Raw genomic sequence first — 22636 nt, 5'->3', positions numbered from 1 at the left:
GTGTATTGTATATATGCACACTCTTTAGTCACACAATGGAATCCTGGTAGACAAAGCCCATATTTTATGTATAATGTAACTCAATGTACTATCTATATTCAATAGGTTGCACCCCAGGAATATGTGTGTTATATTTAACCCCTTGAGAAAAAGACAATATGATATAAGATATTTGTAGAACTATCTATAAGAAATTGGTTACAAATGGTGTAGAACTACGAGTTTGCCCTAGGGAAGTTATTAACTCTGTGGTAGAAGGACAGATAGAAAATTACCATGCAACTAGACCAGGTTATATTTTTGGGAAAAGTAGTTCCAGTGTTTAAAGGTAGAGATAAGGCAGGGGATTTGTTGGGACTTGGTGGTTGGATTAGTTCTCTGGAAGCGAAGCAAGCGGATGTTTTTGTATGTGTGTCTGTTCTACTCATTACTCTCTATGTATGTGTTAAGTACAGCAACATTTTAATCCAGAAGTGCGCTGCAATCCCCCATCGACGCAATGCCTCTTTTCGGTGATAAAGATGTCGGCAGTCCCCCAGAAGCAAAGACCAAAGAAGAAATCAACTGGGCCGACATAATGGCTGGAAAGGAATGAAGTTATGCACCATTGGACAATTTTCTTGGTCCAGCAGGACAACAAAATGGTTAACTGTTCTTTAAATAGACTGTCTCTTAAGAATAAGAGGGGACTCAGAGGATAGGATATGAGGCTATAAGGAAGGTGGTGAGGTCACCCAGGGGTTTGAGTCAACCACAAGGAAAGAATTCCAAGTCAGCCATTTTTGACCATAGCAACCATTTTGCTGTTTTGCCATTCTAAATAAATGCAGTATGAAAGATGTGTGCAAGCAGGATGCATGTGCAGTCGCTCCCAGTAGAAATGAACCCCCACCAATTCTTAGAAATTTTTAGCCGCCACAATGTGCTTGTAGTTATAGACGAGCAGTGTGAATAGTAATTTAGAAATTGGTAATGGGTTTTGAAGTAATAGTCAACTTGGTAAACAGAAAATACATTATACCAGTCACACCGATACACATCTCTCTACAAACAAGAGCTCCTGTGACCATATATTTCTCCCACCCACCCCGCGCCCTGCACTCATATTTCTCTCTGACCCCCGCAAAACCTGCACCACTTGTTCAGTACAGCATAGTATATGAACAATATCAAAAATAGTAATTGTCATATTCATGACAAAATGAGGGAATTGTTAATGTGTATTTTATAGGGGGTTCTCCATATTGATTTATAAAGTTGCTTTGTAATAATCTAGCCATTCTGTTGTTCACCATCTTGCCCCTATATGTTGGATGAATGCCAAGTATGTGTTCAGATGGCAGTTCCTGTAAAAGCAGGAAGTCTGGACACATACACAATTTCACATTGTACTATCTCAGCATTTTAGTGTCTCAAGTCTCAAGTCAGAATTTATGACTTCATTCAAAGACAGACTGGTGTGACTTTTAGAAAAGGAGTTAATGTTAGAAAATGGGAAGTCTGTTTTCTGCACGTATACTCGCTCACTTGCTTAGCTATATAACCTGATTGAAAACTGTTAATAAACTAGGAGAAAGTATTTGAGCTGTTGTCTGTCTCTCTTTCTTCATCCTACGAGCGCTCCTGATACAGCACCTTAGAGGGTCGTGGCCTCTCCTGATACAGCACCTGATACAGCACCTGATACAGCACCTTAGAGGGTCGTGATACAGCACCTGATACAGCACCTTAGAGGGTCGTGGCCTCTCGAGAGGGTCTTCCGAGTTGAAGGGGAAGGTCCATACTGAGTTGGAGTAAAGGACAATTTTACACTGCAATTACTGATGCCACCGCTCCCCTCTCTCTAGAGGACTTGAATTTACTTGCTTGACACACTGTTTAGAATCTACAAATCTGATTCAGTCAATCAGAGCGATGCAGGTTTTGTGAAGCATGGCAAGTGGGGGTTATGAATCTGCCAAGGGCATGAGCAAGGTTGCCACCTCTTCCACTTGCTATTCAGAAACCACATGCTGGATTGGGCTCCTCCAAGTCTGGTGGGACAAATGGAAATATAGAGAACTTCCATTCCTCCCAGGATGTGGGTACTTGCTCTTCCCTCCTGCCCAAATGGTCTTGACACCTCAGACATCCTCTGTGGCTTTCATCTCTGGTGTCCTGTCAGACCTACTGGCACCACGTAAATAGAAGGTAGTGCACGCACTCAGATATACTGGTGAATGTGGGGTACTTAGCTGCCGGTGCACTGGTTATGGGGAGCTCCTGACGTCCCAAGGTAGTCCAGTGGAAAGTGAAGAAACAGGCACACGGTCTTAATCATCAACAATGAGGTTTAATGTGCCATGAAAACCAACATTTCAGCAGTACAATACTGCCTTTTCTCAAGGTGAAGGCTACCAAATACAAGTGCGCTACACATATATATACACAAATCCCAACATGTACTCACCCCTTCCTTCTCAGCTTCACTGTCACGACGTCGACACCCACGTGATGACATCAGCGTGCCTCTGTGGCGCTTTGTGATGACGTCAGACATCGTGGTGTGGGTCCCTGTTAGCACGGCACAGAGCTGCACTGGGAAAACATGGCCACACAACACACCAAGTTGTCGACGCCCCTGCGATGACGTCAGCACATCAGTGCGACGCCACGCGATGATGTCAGCCGTCGGGGGGGGGTTGGAGTTGGAGAGGGGGTTGGGTCTCCACCAGTGCAGTACTCACGGGGCTGTGCTGGAGATGTGATCAGTTGCCGTGGGTACATAGTCTGAGCAGGGAGGACTGAGATTCTAAGTGTATAACCCTCTAAGTGCAGAATAACCAAAAATTAATAAAAAAATAAAGCATATGAAATATGTCAAACACACCATATACCTGCGCTAATAAAAACAATGAACTGTTAGCTGCAGATGACAATATCCTGAAGGGCTCTAGAGCCCTAAGTGTATTTACCTATACCCATATCTTTCCATGAGCAGTACATCAAAATGCTTGTAATGCTGTGTAACCTGGGGGTTTCCCCCTTGTATTCTCCCCCAGGTTACACAGCAATACAAGTATATTGATGCTCATGTTAAGATATGGGTATATGTATATTCACTTAGGGCTCTATAGCCCTTCAGGATATTGTCATCTGCAGCTAACAGTTCATTGTTTTTATAAATTTTAAGATGACGTCACGAGATCCAAGATGGCCGGCGTCACATGGTATTTCAGCCAATCGGAGTGTGGAATTGGTTCCCACGATCTGATTGGCTGAAATACCATGTGACGCCGGCTTCGTGACGTCATCTTAAAGGCAAATAAAGCACAGCCATTCTGATTGGCTGGCACCAATACCTTTAAGTGACGTCATGTAAAAAAAAAATGAAAGTCGGAATATGGTTTCAACAGCCAATCAGGTGGCTGATAACCATTTTGAGGCTAAATGTGACGTCACTAGCCATATTTAAGGCCGTGACGCCTCATTTGAGCCCAAGAAGACGACGGGACAACATCGCTTGGGATTTAATATGGGGTATATTGGATTCACAGATGAAGATAGAAGATAGAGAAGATGAAGAAATGGTTACAGATGAAGATAAAAGGTGAGTAAAGAAAGAAAAAAGAAGATTGGGGTACCTGAGCCGTATCCTGATGGCGGATGTCATCGGATGCTGTTGGAGGCCTTCAAGGTACGTGAGCTTCCTGTTTCCCCGGGAGTCGGAGGGCCACCGCTTCTAATGGTAAGTAATATATTCAATGTTTGTAAATGTCTCTTTTTACAAGTTTATTCTTTGGATGTGATTTTTGATTTTTTGGGGCAGGCACATTGACTGATAATATATTAATCTGTACCACTTTAGGGTACAGATTAATACATTATTATTACAATATTTGGGGGGCATTTGTGGCTTGCTATTGCTGTTGATATTTTTATGTCAGTTTCTTATGTGGATGTAATTTTTTTTTCATGCTAAATGTAATAAAATGTTTGCGATTGGTGTTCGCTTGTAGTTAATGTTGTATTATGTTAGCTAATGTGTTTTAAGGTTCTTTCTGAGATTGTTTGAATGTATTTTTGTCTTTTAATGTTAACATTTATTAATGTTGTTGTAATTAATTGGTTTGATTGGTTAGTGTTACTATTCATTTGAGTTGGTTTAGGAATTAATTGGTGTAATTGGTTAATGGTTTAATTAATTCATTGTTGATGTTGTTACTGCTTGTATTCATTGGATTAGCTGGCTACTGTTTTTATTGACTTTATTTAGGTATACTAATGCAGTGTTTAATAATGGCCAAATAAACTATTATCCATACTGGATAATAGTTATTTTGCACATTATTGTACTGTATGTGTTAGGGGGGTGTACTTAGTTAGAAATATTGTTTAGTATTTTTGTTGGCACAACATTGGTACCGCAGGCCCGCGGGGACCCCGGGACGGCCGCGGGGACCCCGGGACGGCCGCGGGGACCCCGGGACGGCCGCGGGGTTAGCCGGGGACACCCGCATGACCCCCGGCCTCCCTCGGGGACCCCTGCGGGGTCAGCCGGGGACACCCGCTGGCTTGTTGTATTGGTTTTGTGCCTGCAAAAAGGTAAACAAAGAATTTTTTGAAAAAGTCCAGCTTTTTTTATCACCTGCCTTTAGCTGGTGAGCTTTATTCAGCGTAACTTTAACGTACGATCAGTTTGCGTTGCTTAGTGAATCCCGCAGAAGGGCAGGATTCAGCACAAACAGCTGATCGTACGAGCAAAGTTGGACTTTCAAAAAATTCCAAGAAAAAGCCCGTTTTAGAGCGCAAAGTGCCTGTTTGCGCGGCTTAGTGCATAGTGCTCGGCGGAACTTCACGTTCTAAGAGCACTTTGCGCTCTTAAAACGACTTATCACTGCTTAGTGCATAGCCCCCTTAGTATGGATTCTAAGGGCCTCATGCAGTAAGCAGCGAAAAAAAGCATTAGCCAGTTTTTTAACTAGCCATGTTTTTGGCGTGTTAAACTCTCTGTGTGCAGGAATGGGCGAATCACCGGCGAATCAATGCGCAACAACCATTTGTCAAGATGGCGACTAGCTTGGCAGGAATGGTCAAATGGCGTGCACGCACCGCCAATGGCGTGCACGCACCGCCAATGGCGTGCACGCACTGCCAATGGCGTTCTGTTTCTGAATCGCGCGATTAAACAACCATTAACGTGATTGAGCGGCCTATTTAAAGGTGACATTTGTTTATATTCTTTCTCTGTGTTGTTGGGAGAGAGAGAGGGAGTGACGGACAGGGCTGTGCATTGTGAGAGAAATTGATAGACGTGTTGATTGATTTGTTTTGTGCTGTTATATTTTGTTTCCAATTTATTGTTATTGTCTGTTTGAAAGTGTTTAGTGAGCGTGAGGTTTAATTTTTTTGTGTTGCTTGTGAGTGCTACAGGTATGGACGGGAGGCGTGTGAGTCAGGAGAGTGATTCTGCTGTGAGTGGTGATGCTGAGTTGAGTGCTGTGAGTAAGGTGAGTGATGCTAGGGTGAGTAGTGCTCGTGTGAGTAGCCGTGTGAGAGAGGGGAGTGATGCTAGAGTGAGTGGTGCTGGTGTGAGTAGCCGTGTGAGAGAGGGGAGTGATGCTAGGGTGAGTGGTGCTCATGTGAGTAGCCATGTGAGAGAGGGGAGTGATGCTCATGTGAGTAGCCGTGTGAGAGAGGGGAGTGATGCTAGGGTGAGTGCTGCTCGTGTGAGTAAGGGGACTGGTGGTGGTGGGGTGAGTGGTTGTGGTGGGGTGCGTGGTAGTGGTGGTGGGGTGCGTGGTAGTGGTGGTGGGGTGCGTGGTGGTGGGGTGCGTGGTGGTGGTGGGGTGCGTGGTGGTGGTGGGGTGCGTGGTGGTGGGGTGCGTGGTGGTGGTGGTGGGGTGCGTGGTGGTGGTGGGGTGCGTGGTGGTGGTGGGGTGCGTCGTGGTGGTGTGGTGTCTGATGGTGCAGTGCTGCTGGATTCTCTTCCATTGGAAGAAAGGGAGTCCAGTAACCAGCAGCCATGTGCCAATGCTGCACGTGCTCAGAGGAAAAAAATAAGTGTGCAATGAAATAAAAGATTTAATACGGCTGAAAATACAGCCCTGGTGACGGGCATTGTGGCCAAATATGATCAGCTGTGTGGTAATTTAGTATGTAAGAGAAGTTATTCCTTGCTTATGTAACAAATTGTACTGCTATGATTATGCATAAATATGTATAAATACATGTAATTTAATCAACGTCATGTATGTCATATGTAATACATGGCATCTATGTCACTATGTAATGGAGCTTATGTATGTATTTAAATGTCCTTCATGTATTTCAAGATAGAATGCATGTAATAGAAGCGAGAATATAATATTTTTAATAACATTATCAGTTTATCTTACAACTGAATATTTGTTTGCATCACACAATTGATGTAATGTATATTAATTATTCATTTCCTTGCGCAAATAGTTTAAGGCCGCATGCAAAGTACTGTGATTTTTACAGCATTATTTATCATGAATGTCACAGTAGACATAGCTTATTACTATTGTTGTCTAGCGTTATAAATGTGACATTTTAAATATGCATTTTTAAATAGTGATGTCTATGTATTTTACAAACTCCATGTTTATACATACATTACATACAATCAATTGAGGCATACACTGCATATCTCTATATCCATACTCTTCCTCTCCCTCTGTGTACACACACAACACATTCGCTATACACACACAAAATGGTGGAACACAGACAATAAGAAATGCACACAGCACACATCAAAATCAAAATGGAGTTTTAACAGTTATCAGAACCAGCCACCACCACCCCCTACACACCCCCACACCACCACACCACACCACCACACCACACCCCATCCTACCCCACCCCCACACCACCACACCACACCCCTAAATAAAAATAATTTTCAATTCAAATGTTGCATTTATGGAGAGGAGGAGTCAACTGTTGCCTGTCAGTTCTTGGCCATTCCCCTGTCCTGTCTCTGTTGTTCATTAGGCCTTCTCAGGGTGCAGGCTTCTGATGTAGGGCGTGCTGACTTGCGTGCGGACGTGGGATACAATGTATTTAAAGTGAACTGTGGTTGTCATGGTATCAGCTGCCCTATCTCCGAAGTAGGAAGTTGACGTTGGCTACAGTTTATTATTTTTTTATTTTTAAGCTGCAGCAGCGTCACTGTGACCTAGGCAGCCAATGAAATCATTCTTGAGAATTAATTAATGACTGCAACTTGGATCCATAACCTGCCTTCTGTAGGCCCGCCCCCTCCCCGTCTCCGCAACTCCTGAAAAAATCTGCAGGGAGGATGAGCACACATCGCCCAACAGACTGCCGCATCCCTCCCTCCAACTCCTGGCACCCAGATTGTATGAAAGCAAAGACACTTCAAAATAAACATTGTAATATGCTTGAATGTTGCATATTCATGCATCATTCCTAAAAATATCATTATGTAGTCCTACAGCAGTCCTGCACAACTCATTTAGTAGATAGCCACATACAGGGCATGTTTTACTTATATTAACAGTTCACCACACATGCCTTAATTAGTGGCTGAGTATGAGTGATTCCTTCATTGAGGCAGCTGTGCACAATTATGTAGTTAAAGAAAACATGCCCTGTTTGCTGCGTTTTATCCATGGAGTTCTGCATGTCAGTGATAAAGCATTATTGTCAAACATGGGTGTATTATTACATCTTGTGACTATCATTAAACCTTTTGACAATTATGTATATATTAATATGTATACCCATGTATCCTTTAGTTCATGTACCACACATGTCAGTTACAGTTGCATTGTTTCAAAGTGTTAATTATGGCAAGCATTTCTGTGAGCTTACCAATAGAGATAATTGATACTACTCCATTATTGTATTAATGCACCGGCAAAGCTTAGTATAAAAAAAGACGGGAGATGGCCGGGCACGTGACAGGCATGTCGGCGAAAGTTGTGTGCGCGCTTCCCGCACGTTCCCTTGACTTTCCCGCGGCTCAATAGAAAAGCGCTATGGCGCTTTCTATTGAAAGCGTCCGAGGCGCTGGAAAGCGGCCGCGAACCTTCCCGGTTCGCGGCGGGGTACTGCCGCGCGGCACCCGTGTTTTTTTTAACCATGGTGACGGCCGTATGAGGATAAACAGTGTTGCCACTGTATATCTAAAGGCAGGACCAGTTCCACTATGCGTCGTCAATTATGGGAGAAGATTTGTCTATCGGTGTCAGCATGTGGAAATCAGGTCCGGACCCTTAAAAATTGTAAAAAAAAAATTGACGATATACGAAGAAATTTAAAGTACGCCATTCAATTTGGACGGACACATGCTTCCGGGACTGGAGGTGGACGACCGGCATCACCTCTGATATTAACCCCTTTGGAGGAGATGTTGAAAGAGAAATTGTTACCAGTTGTAATATCTGGTTTGCCAGGTGACAGAGATATAGGCGTTTATTCGGAAACTTTTCGCGCAGGTTAATATTTTAGCTATATTTCATGTTTACACAAATGTTGAATATAATATGAAAGTCGTCAAAATTTATTTTAATGCTGTGTACATTTCAACATATAGGATCAGCACAAAATGTACAATAACCATTTTGGTAGTTTTTTACCTCGCTATTATTGTCAAATAATCATTAATAAAATGAAATAGCAAATGTTATGTACTTACATTACAATTAGGTCCACTTTAGGTGCATTATTGTGTAACATGAAACATGTTTCATATTCTGATGTTAATAATTAAAAAAGTCTTCACACAATACTAACCATGTCATTCCTCTTCAATACTTCCATTTCAGCTTATATCATTAACAAAAGTATTATTTTCAAATGTATTGTTTTTTAATTCATATAGTTACACCTGGGCGTCACAACACCGAAGAAGAGGTGGCCACATCTGATTCTTCTTTGGCATCATCAGTAGTGGAAGGTGAGGCTATAATGTTATGATTACAGAATGTGTGTATTTGAACGTAACTACAAACCTATGGATGAACATAGATCACATGCAAGCATATGTTTGTGATATGGTCATACGTATTAATATTTACTTGGCAAATGTTTTTACAATTATATAAATGTCACAAACATAAAAAATGGTTTGTGAAGTAATGATTTCAAAATTAGGATGTGAACATTATAAAGGTTGCTACTATGTCTGGTCACTAAGAATGTTTTAATCTTACATACAAATATTCTTACATATTTTTGGCAATGCATATATTTACTACAGTGATGTTATTTTTTTATGTTTAACATTACATAAACACACAGTTGTTGTGTTTGCCCAAAATGTACTACACTACGTCTAGTAACAATAAATTAAACATGTAGTATCTTGCATGGCCTTCCAAATATGGCCTAGCACCACCATTCATTATGTTGTAATATTAGATGTGAACCATGTTTACATTCAATGTGTATGTAAACATTAGCTATGCCATGAAACAACAGTGGGCACAATAGTGTAGTGTGCAGCACTGCAAATGGAGGTAGTTTGTGGTTAACTATGCTTGCAATGGTCTTATTTCTGCACACAGACACAAGCAACCCATCTTCTCGTATATTATGTTTTTGGTGTCTCAACTGTCATGAACCTGGTGTGTATAGAAGTTCAACAACACTATTAGGTGTCTGTGTGTGGGTCTGTCTGTCTGTGTGTCTGTGTGTGTCTGTGTGTGTCTGTGTGTGTCTGTGTGTGTGTGTGTGTGTGTGTGTGTGTCTGTGTGTGTCTGTGTGTGTCTGTGTGTGTCTATCATGTGTAGTCAAAATGGTTTGTAACATTGAACCAAAATGTTGTGCTTGGGTACTCTCTGTTGTCACTTGCATTGTTGATCCTTTTAAAAACGACACACATTAAAATCTACACACACATTGTGTAAATCCATGTCTGCTCAGTTGCTTGTGAAATAATGCATGACAGCCTGTGTTTGTGCTTTCAGACTTGCTTATGTCACTGCTACCACATCCAGCAGCATAATGTAGCAAAGGAAATATGACAGTACAAATTAGACATTTGAATTTCAATGCAATCCCCTTTATAACTATGTTGTTTATTTATGTTCCAGGGGGTGTGACACTAACTATTTTTGATAGTGGTTATGTGCATAATAATTTACATTAAGACACATGTCAGCATTCATTCACTGAATCATGTTTAACTGTTGATGAATAATGCAACAGTGAAATCAATTTATCAAAGTGTTTTTTTAATAATACATTTTCGATTTTAAAAACTCATATGGTTAAAACAAACATGCTGACATAAAAACATTTTACCAATGTCAAATGTTAATTGCCTTTTTTATTTTTCAAACATAGAAATTGAAGCTCAAGAACATCACAGTCCAGTATTAACACAACCACGACGAAAACAACCTGGCAGTAATCAACAAGACAGTTTGGCAGCAATTGATGCGTCCGAATCAAGGATGATCTTAATCCAAAATACCCACCATCAGGAATTAATGGGAGTACACCAATGTATGGCGTCAGAAAGGCGGCAAATGAAACAGATAATAATAAAAATCCCAGAAGAATTGCATATCATGAATAACACATTCAAAACACTTGTGAACACTCAATTCTCCTGCTCACTTTTAAAGCTTTACATTCTTCTGCCCCTCCTTACATCTCAGCCCTAATTTCTCACTATGCACCATCCCGACTCTTGCGTTCTTCTCAAGGATGTCTTCTTTCTACCCCCTTTGAATCTAAAGCTCTCTCCCGCCTTAAACCTTTCTCACTTTCTGCCCCACACCTCTGGAATGCCCTTCCCCTCAATACCCGACTAGCCCCCTCGCTATCCACCTTTAAGACCCACCTTAAGACACACTTGCTTAAAGAAGCATATGAGTAGCACTGGATAATCATGGACAAATGATACATAAAGCTTGGCCCCCTGCAGACGCACTTACCAGAACTCCCTCCTACTGTCTCTGTATGTTCTCCCTACCTACCAATTAGATTGTAAGCTCCTCGGAGCAGGGACTCCTTCCTTAATGTTACTTTTACAGTAAGTCTGAAGCACTTATTCCCATGATCTGTTATTTATATTATTTGTTATTTATATGATATGTATTACTACTGTGAAGCGCTACGTATGTAAATTTATGGCGCTATATAAATAAAGACATACAATACAATAAACTTCTACAAGTGAATAATCTTCTTCCAGACTCTACAGGAAATGAAGGTCAGTTTACCGGCAACAATGAAGGTTCTTTCTATGCAGGCATTTTGTCACCACAAACAGAGGTGTTAAATTTATCAAGTGATGACATATCAGAAGTAAGAAGCTTTAATCTTGATTCACCAACGAGGGTTGAGCACATGCAGACATCTAGTACAGATGATAATCTTCAAAAGACACCTAAAAGGTCAACAAAAAGGAAAAGGTCAAATACAGAAACACAAGGAACTTCCCTTGCCTGGAAGACATTCTCCAATAATGGTCAACACTATACCCAGCCACAAGGTACACATGTATTTAACCAGGCTACAAAACTTCCAGTGTCTACCCAGGCCCAAATTGCCCCTATCTTTACACAGGCCCAAATTGCACCTATCTTTACCCAGGCCCAAATTGCACCTATCTTTACCCAGGCCCAAATTGCACCTATCTTTACATAGGCCAAAATTGCACCTATCTTTACACAGGCCCAAATTGCACCTATCTTTACACAGGCCCAAATTGCACCTGTCTGTACCCAAGCCTAAAGTGCACCTGTCTGTACACAGGCCCAAAAGGACCCTATCTTTACACAGGCCCAAAGTGAACCTATCTTTACACAGGCCCAAAGTTAACCTGTCTGTACCCAGGCCCAAAGTGAACCTATCTTTACACAGGCCCAAAGTGAACCTGTCTGTACCCAGGCCAAGGCCCAAAGTGAACCTGTCTGTACCCAGGCCAAAAGTGCACCTGTCTGTACCCAGGCCCAAAGTGAACCTATCTTTACACAGGCCAAAAGTGCACCTATCTTTACACAGGCCCAAATTGCACCTGTTTGTACACATGCCCAATGTGCACCTGTCTGTACCCAGGCCCAAACCTATCTTTACACAGGCCCAAAGTGCACCTGTCTTTACACAGGCACAAATTGCACCTGTCTTTAAGCAACCTCAATTTTTTCTAGTGTCTACCCATGGCCAAGGTACAAATGTCTATAACCAACCTCAAATTCTACCACTGTCTACCCAGGCACAAATTGGACGTGTCTATAACCATCCTCAAATTCTTCCTGTGTCTACCCTGGCCCAAGGTAGAAATGTCTATAACCATCCTCAAATTCTTCCTGTGTCTACCCAGGCCCAAGGTACAAATGTCTATAACCAACCTCAAATTCTTAAACTGTCTACCCAGGAAAAAAGTGGATTTGTCTATAACCATCCTCAAATTCTTCCTGTGTCTACCCAGGCACAAAGTGGACTTGTCTATAACCATCCTCAAATTCTTCCTGTGTCTACCCAGGCCCAAGGTACAAATGTCTATAACCAACCTCAAATTCTACCACTGTCTACCCATGCACAAAGTGGACTTGTCTATAACCATCCTCAAATTCTTCCTGTGTCTACCCATGCACAAAGTGGACTTGTCTTTAACCATCCTCAAATTCTTCCAGTGTCTACCCAGGGCCAAAGTGGACTTGTCTTTAACCAACCTCAAATTCTTCCAGTGTCTACCCAGGCCCAAGGTACAAATGTCTATAACCAACCTCAGATTCTACCACTGTCTACCCATGCACAAAGTGGACTTGTCTATAACCATCCTCAAATTCTTCCTGTGTCTACCCATGCACAAAGTGGACTTGTCTTTAACCATCCTCAAATTCTTCCAGTGTCTACCCAGGGCCAAAGAGGACTTGTCTTTAACCAACCTCAAATTCTTCCAGTGTCTACCCAGGGCCAAAGTGGACTTGTCTTTAACCAACCTCAAATTCTTCCAGTGTCTACCCAGGGCCAAGGTTCAAATGTCTATAACCATCCTCACATTCTTCCAGTGTCTACACAGGCCCAAAGTGGACTTGTCTTTAACCAACCTCAATTTGTTCCAGTGTCTACCCAGACCCAAGGTACAAATGTCTATAACCATCCTCAAATGTATCCAGTATCTACCCAGGCCCAAGGTACAAATGTCTATAATCATCCTCACATTCTTCCAGTGTCTACCCAGGCCCAAAGTGGACTTCTCTTTAACCAACCTCAATTTGTTCCAGTGTGTACCCAGGCACAAGGTACAGATGTCTATAACAATCCTCACATTCTTCCAGTGTCTACCCAGGCCCAAGGTACAGATGTCTATAACCATCTTCAAATGTATCCAGTGTCTAACCAGGCCCCAAGTGGACTTGTCTTTAACCAACCTCAATTTGTTCCAGTGTGTACCCAGCCACAAGGTTCAGATGTCTATAACCAACCTAAAATTCTTCCAGGGTCTACCCATGGCCAGAGTGGTGCAGCAATTGTTCATTCAAAAAGTTCAGCAGTCACTAACAAGAATAAAAAAGAAAATAAAAGAGGTGTAAAGCTACAAACAAATGAAAGTGAACCATCAAACAGGCCACTTACTAGTTCACAAATGAAAAAAAAAAATAAACACCATTTTAAACATCAATATATTTTTGAGTTGTTATTCCACAAAATACTTTCATGTTTTGTTCATGTTTGTTTAAAGTGTTTTGTGAATATGTATGTAGCTGAAATGCCAATTGTGTGCATTGAGACATGTAGTAGCATAAGGACACGTGAATTTCATATAGATATATATATATAAACACACACACACACACACACACACACACACACACACACACACACACACACACACACACACACACACACACACACACACACACACACACACACACACACACACACACACACGTACAGTATGTATGTATATGTGGAGATATATGAGTATGTATATATATATTTTTATATAATCACACATGTGTGTGATAATATATACCTTTGTGTGTTTTGCCTTACTATAAGTGTTTCAAAAACTGGCCTATGTATCTGTTCTGGCCTATATGTGTGTTATAATGGATATAAATACACAGTGGTGTTAGTTCACACTCATTAAAAAATTTTTTATAAAATAAACAAACTGTTGCTGAACATTAATTGGTTCAACATAACATAAATAAACTTTAATTATTAAATAAATATGGGTAACAGAAGTATTTGATGATGCTTCTATTTAGAAACACCTGTTTGTGGGAGTTTAAAAGCTTTAGAAACTGGCTTTTGTTTTGTAACCTTGAAACTCACGTCACATTGATAAAAAGTATCCAATTGTGTATTTGCAAGAGAAGCTTTGAATTTGTCATTATTAACTGGAATTTACTAGGCTGAAGACATGGCTTCAAGTGTTAGACGCCCATTAAAATTTTTGATTTTTGAATCTATAGAATTACAGCAAGATAAAAAAGCGACTTTGCGTCAAATTTATGCTTTTATACAAGACAAATATAATGACTACCAACAGAACAAAAATCCTAAGCAATGGAAATTGTCTGTACGTTACAACTTAACAAGGAATCAATGTTTTGAAAGAGTCGCCCCCCGCCCTGATGAAATCTACTGTTGCTGGAAAGTTGTGGATTCTATGAAGATAACTTTAGAACATGGAACATATCTTCTGCTCAACAGTTTTTTTTTAAGTAATCCACATTACAACCAACGCCCACAGAGTGCTGTCTCGTACCAAAACCAACAGCAGGGCGTACCACAATCTCACATGCAATGTGGAGCTAACTACTATGATATGTTGCCAAAATGTACATGTTCCAAACATGTGTGCATGGGAAAACCGAGAACCTGTGTACCTGCCTCAGGCCGTATCCTGGCAAAGAAACGGGGAACTACCATATGACGGTGTCACAGAGATGTACTGTCACGGCCGAGCTGAGTCTAACACTCACCCGGTCACGGCCGCGGCAGATGTCCGGCGCGCGCCAAAATGTCCCGCGCGCGACGGAGCCTCGGAGGATCGGTCCTCCGATCGGGGCATCCCCCTCCCCTCTCCGGGTCCACCGGGTCCCCCGAGCCCCCCACCGTCATCCCCCACAAGTTCAGCAACCCAGGGATCCCTCGGGGAGCCCTGGGCACGCGCACCATGCGCGTCCGCTCCCGATGAAGCGTGACCACGCATCGGTGACGCACGGCACGCCGAGGGGAAAAAAAAAAAAAAAACGGCATTCCACGCGGCTTGCGGCTCCAGCCGCTTTAGACTCAGTGGCGCTGCCACTGTATGTACCTCAGCATCCCAGGATTGATTCAACAATTGCCAATCTGTCTCTGTATAGCAGCAGCGGTGGGGACGGACACAGCGGCGCAAGCAGCAGCATATTCCAGCAATCTCGTTTCTAAGTACAAATACAAAGGTAATCATTTTTATCCTTACTCAATGACAACACTATTACTAGCTCACAATTACACAGCATCATGTGCAGCATCACACAAACAGACGATAAGGGCAAACATTTATTAATAACACACACATATTGTAACATGTGTACATATACATTATGACTGTTGTGACCAATAAACATGAAGTGACTATGACACACATGCAAGGTTATGTTACATAACACTTATCCCATAGTTGCAAACACTACACATGTATATCCACACACAACAATGTTTCATGACTTGTTTACAATTAAACATTGGCTAATGTGATAGTCGCGTCCATCTGTGACGTAGCTGTTATCATGTGACAATGCAGACTCATTATTATGATGAACAACATGTATGATTACATATTATGTGAAAGCGCTATCTCAGTTGTGTGTGCAGACGTATAATTTCAGACTAATCATAAACACTCACAACAGCATTATTGAGAAACGCTTATAATGAGACATTTTTATTTGCAAACACGCATCAGTGTGAGACACGTGGAGGTGTGCGCGTGCACAGCGCTAAACGTGATGTTAGTTCACTGGAGAGAGGGGAACTTGTGACGTGTTCGCATGTAAACGGGGGCGTGTACATGACCTAACGCGCAGGTTTCGCCGCCATTGTCTGGAGCACCGCCGGGGGCATGGCCACGGCTACGTTGCAAGTTCAACACATAATAAGCCAGCGGTGGCAGTAATTTATGTGACATGCGCGGCCGGCAGGTGGGCGTGGAGCGCATGCACAGCGCTAACTGCAAGATGCCGTATGTGAGGGAGATAGTGATATTGCGACGGGAGGGGGCGTGATCTTGCCTGTCCGGGGGCGTGGCCATGACATTACGCGGCTGTATCACAATCATTGTGTTAAACTATGGTGGGGGCATGGCCACGCCTCAGTAGCAGGCTTTGATAAAATGATGATATTGTTGTACAAAACCCAGCATCACGGCGCGCCTGCACCTTCAGCGTGAGGGGGCGTACTGTGGCCAGCACCATTGAATGGTGGTGCTTCCACGCACACCGCAGGCCGCGCCGTGCACGCAAACATTAATGGGACCGTGGGTTTAAGTTTAGCACTGTGTTTAACCTTGCAGTACAGCGGTGCTGTTAAATGTGCGCCGACGCATGTAGTCCTCCAAGAGTGACTGGGGGGCAGCTGTTAACGCACACAATGCAACCAGATGCACGCGCTATGCAAATCACTGTACCGCAGTTTAACATAAGTAATAATTAAAGCTATATGTGTACCTTATGCGTTAACATGTACAGTCATTAACAGCGTAATAAAAAATATGCACAATAACAAACATTGCGATGCAAATTGTGAAAAGTATGTCCTTTGTATTTCAGAAATATATCTCTGACATGGACTCTCAATCAATGAATACCTGTCTACACAAAGAGAGTTGGCTGATTTGAGACGTCTCTCACACTTTAAATGAATGTTACTATGGTTGCAAACACTAATGCTGATGTAATCATTGACGCTTATTTCTGCTTGTAGTGAATGTTAATTCATCATTTTACTATTAGTTAGATAACTTTTTGTTAATCATAAAATTTGTCACATTTATAATCATACTAACAATATCATTCTATGTAACTTATGAACAATATTGTTAATTATGTTGACATTTAATTATAATGATTGCATTATGTATATGATTTCCATAACTGGGACATATAACAATAACTATAACAAAAGTTACGTATTACTTTTGTTGACATCATTTTAATTCAAAATTAATTCAAATCATGACAAATTTCACTTTGAACATGTATAAATGTTAAGTTAAAATACTTTTCATATAACTCTTAGCAAATATTTGCAACCATCACACATTAGAAAAAAAAAAAATTGGCCAGTTTAGCCGACAGATCAGACATTATGTATACTTGTGAAAACAATACATATAGTAGATACACATTTTCAGGGTTGTTAACATACAGGTTCATTAGATGTAATACATCAACATATATTAATAAATTTGATACACATGTAATCCTACCATTGGAATTACATGAATATTCCAATAACTTCTTCTTTTTATCAAAAAAAAATAATGATCATGCAAATTATTACACTTACAGTTACGACAATGAGTTTGATGACATCACATCTGTAGTTACAACAATACAGAAGGATCAGAACATATTTACGTTCTTTCAATCACATACACCATCAACCTACATTAACAAAGGCTACACTAATTGATATTTATAGTTTTGTAATAATTGTTAAAAAAACCCAGCTTTAATCATGTTGACTTGTGCTAGATTAAAGTCGTCATGTAGCATCTGTTGCTGTATCCACGGATTGCTTCATATATGCATCCATTAACCATGAATTCAAATATTGTGCAAGTGTCGCATTTATATAATATAATGATCATGTTTTTTTTTAAATGTATACTATTAAATATGGATAAAAAGCATATAGGACAGCAAGCATTACATATAATTTTTTAATTATAAATAAAAAAATAATTCATGCATACATGATAGATTCCTAAAAATACATCATATTTGCATAATTAATATAAAAAAAATACATACCATATGAATATGTGCTTTGCCTAAGAACACAGATGTTAAATGTGAGGAGGAGGAGAACAAACACTATCCTATGATGATAAGAAGGTGACACATGTCATTGTAGCACAATTTCATGACATTATTTCATTATATTCATATATTCCTTTGTTGCTTACCTGAGAAATAGGTGTTGATCACATTCTGACGTGTCTCAACACCACTGGCTGTTTGCTCTTTGTCACCTGCAGCATATACGGGATGCTCTTCCTCAAGCCCCTCCCATATGTCACCTTCCAGGTTATGACACAATGCTATATTGTGCAGACTGCAACAACAAATAACTATGTCAGATACCTTCTCAGGCTAATACTTTAAAGCACCGCCAGTTTTATCTAAACACCTGAACTGACTTTTCAACAGTCCAAATGTACGCTCGATAACTGACCGAGTGGATATGTGTGCTACATTATATCTGTCCTCCGCAGGTGATTGCGGATTAGCCAATGGTGTCAAAAGCCATAGTCGTATCCCGTAACCAGAGTCACCTATAATAGAGTCTGAAAATTAATGTTCAGACGAAACATTGTATTAATGTTCTCACATATGTTTAATTGAGAATTGTGATTCTTGTTCTATCCCACATTAATGTAAAATTAAATTTAATGTCACATGTGTGAGATGATATCTAAACATGCACATATATCATGTTCACACAAGAAAGAAAAAAGATCACTTACACAATGATATGTAGTATATGACAAATTACCATTAGGTTACTATAGCAATGTTCTCTTACAATATGTGACATCAGATATCTCAAGTAACACATGTATTGATGGGCACTTGTGTTGTAGTGTTATTGTGTGTGTGGGTGTAGGTGGACATATTAGTAAATATCTATCAAATACACCATTATGCTACATATAAAGTGACGATTGTACAATAATTATGTTACATATTATTTTCCATTATGAGAAAAAAATAATTAAAAATAAAAAATTTCATAAGTGACCACATTATAATGATGACATATGTCTGTTAACACTTCGGAATATGTACTCACCCACCAGCCAACCATGCCCAAAATGGCCATTTTCAAAGGCATGGAAAACTGATGAGTTTTTTAAGGATAGATGAATCATGGCTGGAACCACAGAATCTGGCTACCACATTCATAATCTTCATCGTGGCATCGCATACCACCTGCACATTCAGGGAATGGTAGTGTTTCCTATTACGGTATGCATGCTCACTCTGACTAGGTGGGATCAAGGCAACATGGGTGCAATCGATGGCACCCATCACACATGGCATCCTGGCTATGTTATAAAAGCCATTTCTGACTTCCAGCCACTCTGTCTGGTCTCTAGGAAAATGAATATAATTCCTAGCGTGTCTAGTCAGTGCACATACAGTAGAAACTGGCTAAAGGCCCGCGAGAATGATGACTGCGAGACCCTGCCCACTATGCCCACAGCTGTTTGAAAAGACGCAGAAGCCAAAAAATGTAATGAGCACAGCATTTTAACAAGACCAGGGACTGCACAACCTCTGCTTGTTACACTATCCAAATCTGGTCTTAGTTCTTCATAAAGACCTAAGATTGTTGCTGAACTCAATCTATAAAGACTTATAATCTCCTCCTCACTCAGCCCATCTAAAAGTGTTCTTTCACGAAATACACGTGGACGGGCTAACAAAACGTCTCTCCTCTGTCTTCTCCTCCTATCCCTCTTCTGTCCCTCTCCTCTCCCTCTCACATCCTGTCTATGTTGTCCCTCCTGCAAACAAGCCTACACCTTCTCATCAGCAAATGTCTGCTTTGCATATCCATGTCAACGTCACAAGGAGGGTTGATTGTTCCTCCTTTAAATACATATGTGATTAGGTCATGTGACTGCATTAAATTAACCTGTTCTTTAAATATGTTAGCATTTTCAAGCCATATTACTGTGGACAAACAATGATTAACTGTTAATTAGCACATAAAAACATTGTGAGTTTATAATTAAACATGTTTGTAAATGACTAGACAACATTGATTAAAACATGGTAACAACACATTCAAAATGCTTTCAATTTGTATGTACACAAGTGTGTGGAATAACATTTCTTTACATGAATGTAGAGAAATAACTCAATGCATATCTCCCGATGAAGGTGTTTATGAAGAATATTTGTGTCATTTCACACACTTGTTTTTGGTTCAGATATTATCCGTAAAGAATTAAATTAAGTATAATGTTAATTCATTATTTAGTATATCCATATCTCATTTGTGATGTAATTTTTGTATGAAGAAGAGTAGTAACATGCAAGTGTTGCAGTGCATTGTGTACAATGTCTTCATGTAATGTTAATGTGTGTACACTATTGGTAACAGTATTTGTTCTGTACTACAGAGAGGGCGTGCCTACTAAACATGTAAATATTAGCAAGATACATAATGTGTGACTTGCAACATGCTTTTAACATTTACAACACGAGCATTGCTATTATTATAAGGTATTTCATGTTAATGAAGTATATAATGTGTTATGTGGACAAACATGATTCAGCTTATATGAAGTGTTCCTTTAATAAACTAGACAAAGACTTACCATTTATTGATTTATTCATTAAGTAATCATAGCAGTTACATATGATATATTTCAAACATCATAATCATAACAAGTGACACTATTATGTCAATAAGATGAACTAGTTAATGTCACAAATCATGTATTTCAAATATAACAGAATAAATAATACAAACTATTATGTGTTAGCCACATTGACAGCATGCTAACAATAAATATTTCAAGAAGCTTTTTTTTTCTAAGTGCCGATCCGCCACTCATCATCAGCCTCTCACCATCAACTAGCTATCTTTTTCTTGCGTGGTTGATTTGCCATAAAAATGTCATTCTAGAGTGGCGAATAGCGCCGCTAAGCTACTCGCCATTAGTAGAATACAGCGTGGCGGAAAAATTGTCTATTTTAGGCGGAAAGTGCCTTCTCGCCGCTTCACTGGCGGAAAAAAAAAACGCCAAAAAAGGCGCATTTTTGATTCTCACCAGTTTCTCGCCCCTTAATGAATAGGGGTAGCCTTTTTTGGCGGAAAACTGGCGAGAATTGCCTTTCCGCTGCTTACTGCATGAACCCCTAAGAGTCCCCGCACAACCTTATATTGTATTGTTGGGGCACATCAGAACCCCTATACCGGTTCTGGGTGACTTGGGCATTTACTGGGTTTCCCCATTAACCTAGGGACCCCTTGACTGTTTCAGGGACATATCACATCCCTATTCCCCTTCTACCTTTTTGGTCTGTGCTGAAACAGGGAACAAACCCATTAACCCATATGCAGATTCTGGGTGACTGGGGCATTAACTATGAAATCCCTGTGGCGATGGAGGGGTTAATCAGGCCATTTATAAAGGCATTATACCCGGCTGATTAGCCCTAAAAAGCAATGGGACTGAAGGGGTTAACGGTATTTTCACCACACTGATATGTTTGCCCCTACACCATCTTTCTTGTCCCCATTTTGCAGTCCATTCCCTGGCTGCAGTAATAGAAATGTATTCAAACTGTGCCAACTGGTTTTGAGACACAAGAGGGAGCTGTGAGCGCTAAACCAAGCGCTGATTGAAGACACATGGCTATGTATGGGTGGCCACGTTGAAAGTATAGTTATCCATTTCTAAGCGCTCAACCTCACAACCGCAAGGTTAAGTGAGTAAGTGGTTTGCGGTCTACCTGAAGTGGTTGCTGTTAAAATGTATCCGCTACCTTGTTAGCTTCATAACTTGAAAGAGGGAAAGTCAATTGACGTGAGAATTGTGTTAAGCAGCAAAACCACATCATAGCCCATTCAATTAAATAAGCTAACTTGCGAACGGAATAAGCTAGCACTCTCATTTTTGGATTGAAGTAAGGAATAAATAAACCATGCACACACAAATTTGTCAGGAATCCACTCCTGGCTTTTGCTGGAGCCCTTCCATCCAGAGCCTTGCAGGTTCCAGACAATCTATTTCCTGCCTCTGCAATCTCCTGCCTCCTGCTGCCTCCTGTGCAGCTCTGGCCTAATTGGCCTCTCGTGCTATTTAGTGCCTGCCCCGCACTCAGGAAGTTGCTGGACATAGACTTTGCAATCCAAAGTTGCAAGTAACTGTGCATGTCCGTGATTGGCCTGCTGGGCTCCTTGTGCCTTGTATCCTGCTTCTAGTCCCCGGCATTCCAAGGCCTTCTTGCATAGCAGCCCCGGCGCTGCTTTCCTTGTTCCTGGCAGATTTTGCCTACGCCGTGCTGTAGCGGCTATGCTGGTTTCCCCAGCGTTTCCTGTGGCTTTTCTGTCTCAATTCCTGTCTCTTTGTCTCCTCAGTGATCCTTTGCATACCGAACCAGCCTGGCTGTGGATCCGCTCTGGTATTCTACCCCTGGTCTGTATCCTGACCTCCATGACACCCCATTCCATCCTACCTCCCGGCTCTGGACCCCAGGCTCTCGGTACCACCTATCTTCTGGAATCTCCCTTCTCGTCTGGTGTGTATCTTACTTTACCTTATACTCCCAGAGGGTTCCAGACGCCTATTTTCCACTTTCCAGGCGTGTCCCTGTAGCTATGGGTGCAGTTTGTTACCCATCTCACCTCAGTATCGGGGTCCCTCCTTGTTTGTGACAGGCACGTACGTTATAAAGATAATGACCCA

The sequence above is a fragment of the Ascaphus truei genome, chromosome 4 (assembly GCF_040206685.1).
Source record: "Ascaphus truei isolate aAscTru1 chromosome 4, aAscTru1.hap1, whole genome shotgun sequence".
Taxonomy (NCBI): domain Eukaryota; kingdom Metazoa; phylum Chordata; class Amphibia; order Anura; family Ascaphidae; genus Ascaphus; species Ascaphus truei.
Note: the sequence above shows the minus strand (reverse complement) of the source record.